We start from the raw sequence: 6,752 nt of genomic DNA, 5'->3' as shown, positions 1-6,752 counted from the left end.
GTTCAAAATTAGCTCCTTTGGTTGTCCAGTGCTCAGAGGGCTCCAAAAAATTACTTGTATCTTCTACACAGTGCAATCTTGGGAGCAAGAGATGACTACATTAGCTTTCTTGTTCCATTGGCAATTCTGGGCATGCTGGGAAATTGTTTTTCTGGGCGTCAAACAGTACTAAGTACACATGGTTTATAAAATGCACACCTGCATATAATGCATGTAGGTCTTATTGTAAGAAAAGCATCAATTTTTTCTTGCATGGCCTTAGCCTCTGGGAAGACCGTTAAGCAAAAAGTGCCAATGGGATTCATGAAAGTTTTGTGTAAGCCAGGGTATGTTTGCCACTTGAGCCATTAAGTAGCACATCAGGAAGTTTTGACTGTAATCATTGTGAAACAAGAAAGATAAGATCTTATGTCAATTCACTGTGGTACTGACACTTTGTTTGCCAAGAAACTGTTGCTGAGGGAAAAGCGGAAGCTATTTTCAGTTATGTACTTTTCTAATCATGAAAGCACACAATTTCCACCTATGTCTTTAGTGGCGCCTAGAACGGCACACAAGTGTAAATACCTAGGTTAGTTTATCTTGATTTCTCTGCAACTCGAGACAAAGTGCTCAAGCCCCACTGTGACGGAATAAAGAAAAAGAAACGTTCACAATGTTTGACCTAGTCTTTGAGTAATGGGTATTGTTGCTTGCATGTGCATAACTTGTCCACCCTCGTGCCTCGATGGGTGAAAAGCTCACTTGAGTTGTAGGCTCCATGGCAGAGCTGGATGGCATTGGTCAGAATGCTCTCTTAAACCATTTCATTCTCAAAGTGCAGTTTCGTTTTCTGCTGACGTAAAAGCACCAAGAGATGATTTCCCCTTAAAGTCGGCCGTGCCCAGCACTTAATGTTGCTGCAACTCCTCGAAAGTTCCAATATAGTTGCATGCCCAGCATTCCTGGTGCCACACAGAACATTGCCCCAGGCTTCACTCTGCACCCACACTGATGTAAAAGGCACTAAACCACCTTTGCTTATTGAAACGATGGTTGGAGTTCACCTACGAGAATTTTTGCTCGACACAGTATTGTGGGAGCTGGCAAAAAATTATTAGAATGGCTGGGGCTCAAATGGGGGCTGTTAACGTCAGAGGCCGAACAGCGGCTCCTCACCTGTTCTTCCTACCCATCCATCCCTCATTCCCATTGGGAGTGGCACTCGGTCCCTCATCTCAGTTGCATTCTGGGAGCTCTGGCTGTCTCCCCCGCTGACAGTGAGCATCCAGGCTGCCCAGGAAGCTCTCTGAACATGTGCACTGGATCTGCACGAACCTACTTTGCCCAGTGGACTGAAGACCGCTACAAGGACCTAAACCTAGGTTCTTTGGACAATAAAATTCCCTCTAGCTCTCAAGAAAACAGCGTAAATGTTCAAAGCAAACCTGTGAGAAAGTGGTTGTGTACAACAATCTGGCTGCCCACGGTGCTAAGATGATTTTGTTAAAGGGACACTGAAGTGATATGTAAACATTGCGGGATTACTAGCGCAAATTGTAGTCCGGAGTCCCCAGGCCATGTTTCGACCACTCTAGGCGCGTTTACGCGATTTTATTTAGTAGAAAAACTAATTCGAAAATGCTGTCCTCCTCTCTTTACGCTCGCCCATTTTCTGTGGCGTTTTCGTGTGACGTCAGGAGGGGATCAGGAGGCAATTGGCTGGCTGCGCTACTGCACGGCTCCCCGGCCTTCAGACAGAGTCAGTCGGCCCAGCGTTTCGTCCGCCGGCCGCCGGCGGGTCGTCGCAATCAAGGAGGTTAAAAAAAATTGCTTGGTCGCAATTCGTTCGCTTAGTTAAAACGAAGCCAGGACACGTTTATGAATGGAAGAATGTGCCTTTCTTTACTTGGTTTGTACACTGTATCTAGCTCCAAGTCAAGGTCGCTTCACACAGGCGCTGCACAAGCGCACATGCGACGCTTCGCTGACTGGTACGCCAGTAGGAAAATATAAGGCCTCTTGAAGGCGGGAGAAGAGTCAGCGAAGTTAATATAGGTACTAAATAAATAAAATCAACTGATATTTTTACCGTACAGCGTAAAACTACGGCGCGGGAAGCACTTTTTTGCGCTGGGCGAACAAGCACAGCGGTCAGGAGCACGACTGCGCATCTGCGAACGCTTTTCCGTCTACGAAATGCAATTGCTAGACGTGAGCTACTGTGGAAACTCGGGCGACGCTTACTGCACGAGCGCAGTACAACAAATAGTCACCTAAGCTGCTTGAAATGCCAAAACTAAATAAAAGTGTAAACCGGTTGTGCAATATATACCCTATATTAGGAAGGCCTGGGGATCCGGCTTCGTGGGTGAGTGGGCTGAGGCGTTATGTAGTTCACCGCAAATGTTTTGCAAGTCACGAGTTCGAATCCCCGCGGGTACGTGCTTTTTTTTTTTTTTTGTAAGTTAACTTTTATGTTTTCCGCCGATGTTTTCTATATTGAGTTCACCTTTTTTTGGGCCGCAACGTTCATGTCTACACGAACTAGTTCACAAAACACACGCAGGCTGGCACTGGCGCGCTAGCGAGTTCTCGTTGGCGTGCTGTTGCCATAAGCACCGACTGCTTGCAGGCAGTGGGCACAGGCCAGAATGAACAGACCCTTGGCCTGGTGCGAACACGCTTTTTACGATGCAGGCATGAGGGAGGCAAGCTCCAAATATGGGGGAAAAGCGCATGACATTTGGGCGTCTGCGGGTACGCGGAGGGCGTTCATGCACTGCGTAGGTCTCGGCTAGTGAATGCCACGACTACAAGCCGTCCTGGGAGGCTTATCTTGTGCATTTTACAGCCGCCAACATGGCAGAAGCGCGGTACGATGATTACTGAGATATTGAGAATGCCCATCCAACAACGCCATTGGTTATGTTTTACAGAACCGAAACCGAAACTTGTTTGATTGCTAACCTTGGGCATCGTCCAATCACGGCGCCCCTCCTCTCAACGTCACAGCCTTAGTTGGTGCGGCCGCCGCAAACCGCGCATGGTAGTTTTTCTTCTTTCGCGCTTTGTAAAATAATTACCGATTTGTCAACCGGATAAACGATGAAAAGTGTGCTAATTTGAGCCAGTCTACGCAGTGCAAGCAAAAACGGGAGCTTGACAAATTCACTTCAGTGTCCCTTTAAGGTGGAGCTTTCTTTGCCTCGCCAATGACGAGCGTATGTGAAAACGTACTGCAGGAAAACCAACTTCACACAATTGGAGGGCACACGATGATGGGTTTCCACAAAGGCCCATCAAGTGCATCAAAAGAAAGCGTTTCCCATCATAGGAATCAAACCTGGGTGCTTTGCAATTTTGTGCAAGAAAGCTACGTGCCTAAACCATCTTTCTCCATTGATGAAATAGGCTTTGATTTTGTTACTGACTGCAAAGTTTGCATACACCAAAAAAACACAGGTGAAGTGTCGCCTTCAACTTATCTGCCTGCCACTGTGCTAAGCAACATTATTACTATTGAATGGGCCAGTTTTACGCGCCACAAGATCACAGTGCATGGGACAAAGTGTAAACCTGTTTAGCTTGCCCCGGATTAAAAATTAAGACATGAATGGTGCACAAAGAAAAGGTTAACCATGTGCACCTAATAGTTAAATGGCATTAAAGTGGCTCCTTAAATAGGAATCAAGTTTTTTGTGTTGAGAAGCCCCGGGACCATGTTAATCTTAATGCAATCTCGATAAAGAATGTGATGGTTTCTTTCTCTTTTTTTTTTGCAATTTCCACTCTTTTTTTTATTTCCAATAAACTCGTTTGTTGCGCGTTGCCCTGTACACTTGTCTGTGTATGTATTTCTAGTCCTTCAGATTTGGTAGGAGTGTATTTCTGCAGATTTGGTAAGTGTATCACAGACGGGCCCCTATTCGGTATTCACCATGCCTTACAAAGAGTAACCTGATCTTGGCAACAAAAGCCCTTGCATGACTCTCTCTCAGTCCTCGCTCAAAGCGAAAGGTAACCACATTCTCTTTATGTTGTCACAATAATTTGTAATGCCAAAGCCCACGAGCGCAGATTACGACTGTGACAAACATGGTAAAACGGCAACAAGTGGTTGTAGCGGAGGCGGCGACAAAGTACGGAGAAACATGGCATCATTATTAGGCCGCAACCCAGATAACGCAAAACAAACCTGCGTAAATCCTCAGGATGTCCGACTCTGGACATTTCAGCATCCTCAGGTTGTCCAGATCTTATCCTCAGCCAGTCCAATCGAGGTCCGTTTGTCCGTCCAGCGTACATCCTTAGAACGGCGTCAAAATGATGGCGCTGGACAATTTTCGTACACTTTCAGGATACAAAGTAATGTTCTTTTTTCTTAGTCTGAGGTTATCTACAAGCTAAGACAAAAGGCCTCACTACACACTAAACTTTCTTGTACCCTTTTTGGCCGAAAAGGGTGTAAGAATCTTGTCCCATGGCGAACAACTTTAAAACGTGTTTTGACGAAAAAAAGGTGTATAAATGAAAAAAGGGTGTTCGTGTGGACACCCTAAAAAGGGTGTAAGGTTGCTTAACACCCTAAAATAAGGGTGTCACCGTGTGGCCAGGGAGCAGCTACGCGTGGCAATGTGAATCGGCGGAGCGCGCAGCAATCAACACAAACAGTCAATACACAGAAGTTACACTTGGAACACAAATGAATTGAGTAAGAAAACCATGCAAGCAGAACAGGGAGTTCACACTTGCTTAATAATACATGTGCTGTTCTTGCTTTTATATCCAGCAGAGAAAAGCCCACCGATAGAGTCGGTGGGCTTGTCGCAAAAAACAGACATTTTACCGCTAATTTTGGAACTATGGATTTTACTATGAGAATATACAAACAAAACAAGTGTAAACAAACGCCTAACCGTTGGTACTGAATGCAACACGACCACAACACGACATGGATATTCTCTTACTTGAGTACGTTCCATAAAGAAAGCGTTGAAGCCCCGTGGCACTTCTTTCTTGCAATCGCAGAGAACGCCCTGAGCCGAATGCCCGGGTTTGACGCATACATTTTATTCAACTTCCAAACAATCCAGAGATGCGTTTCGAACGAACACAACGTCACAACATGCGTTGCAAGTCCGAACCGTGATTGACAGACGATGGGTTGCCTCCTCCGCCCCTCGTAAATTCGGCACTCACCTCGCGCGCGGTTTGCGGGGACGAACAGCAAGTCACTTAACTCTGGCGCACAAGCCGAGATGGCTTTTAGCCACGCACACTGCACATACCCCATGCGAGGTTGAGTTGGTTGAGTCGTACGCCGCTTGAGAAATATAATCCAGACCATTGGAAGCACTATCCACCCGCAGAAGCACAACGTCGCATTTCATCGCGAAACAAAGGCGTCCACAACACACACACCATCGCCTCCTGTAATGCCAAACGCATCTCGCACTTCCAAATGGGAGTGAGTAGTATGCCTGCAGTGCCCATATTCCGCGAGGTGGGGCCCCAAGCTGAACCGGGATCACGCAGCCGTAACTGACTTCTAGAGCGGTTTGTGCCTTGTTGCCAGGGCAACCGGTGTTTGATATTGTCAAAGAAATGGTGCTCGCTCCAGCGCGAGGAAGCTCAGAGCCGTGGCTGAGCATGTTTTGCCAACGTTGCCGCTCTCCACCACGTGTCGCCCCAAGCTGAACTGGCGTTTTGTGCACGGGTTCTGTATCGGTTTAAAATGTCTTTTTCACATGCCGCCGGCAGGTATTACCACCGCCACAAAATAAGACCCGGCACCAGCGGGGCCACATCTGATACGGCGCTTTTTGGATAAACAGTGCGCTGTGCATCCAATGGAGCGAGCGCAGGATCCTCCCCGTGCGGCTGCGAGTTCGCCGCCGATAAAAAGTCGCGTGCCGCCGATAGCAAAGTTCTGCAGCAACGTACACCGCGAAAGGGCAAGGCCATGGCCACCGCACACATGGGGCCAGATTTTTCGTTCGCTTTTCCAGCCTTGAGCGGAGTGCGGGATTCATGGTGTCAACAAAGCTTGCCCGTAGCAGACGGCTGTGTGAGCAGCGCAATAGCGCAAGTACGTCACCGCCGAGGAGCGCAGCATCATGGGAGGGAAGGCTCTCTCGCCGTCAACAGCGGAGAGTAAGTTGAAAGGAGGAGGAAACGCGGCGCAACGATAATGCGCGGTTTTTGATTTACGATTTCTCAGCTAATACTCATCTCTTCAACAAAATTCTTGCGGGAGGAGATTGCTATACATTGCTTTATTTGGTTACATGTACATCCACGCATCGGCGGAAGGTATTTCAGGACCCCTTTAAATTTGCGATAACAGGGCCTTGTCAATTTAGTCGCGGTGTTTGAAGGTGAGCGTATACCTACACTTGGGATATGACTCATTTGGTTAAACATTCGCCAGCATCCTAGCAAACACGGATTTCGTCAGGTTTTTCTTGCTCAACGCAGCTTGTTGGTTCACGCACGATTTGTCTCTACCAGTTGATAAGCTTAAAGTAGTTGACTGTATTTTCTTGGACTGCAAAAAAGCATTTGACGGTGTTTCATATCACCTTCTTGCTAGTACATTGTGGGCTATAAACTGAATGTATCGGTATTGCATGGATAGCTCAGTATCTCTAAGACAGCAGTCGGTCGCTCTCAATGGTTGTTTGTCCGGATATGTTCCCGTGACCTCAGGAATTCCCCAAAGCTCAGTTGCGGGCCCTCTTTTTTTCTGTTATATATAAATGTTATTACTG

The sequence above is a fragment of the Haemaphysalis longicornis genome, unplaced genomic scaffold, assembly GCF_048455015.1.
Source record: "Haemaphysalis longicornis isolate Haplotype H1 unplaced genomic scaffold, Haemaphysalis longicornis Haplotype H1 scaffold_8, whole genome shotgun sequence".
NCBI lineage: Eukaryota > Metazoa > Arthropoda > Arachnida > Ixodida > Ixodidae > Haemaphysalis > Haemaphysalis longicornis.
The sequence above is the reverse complement of the archived record's forward strand: the minus strand, read 5'-3'. Positions refer to the sequence as shown.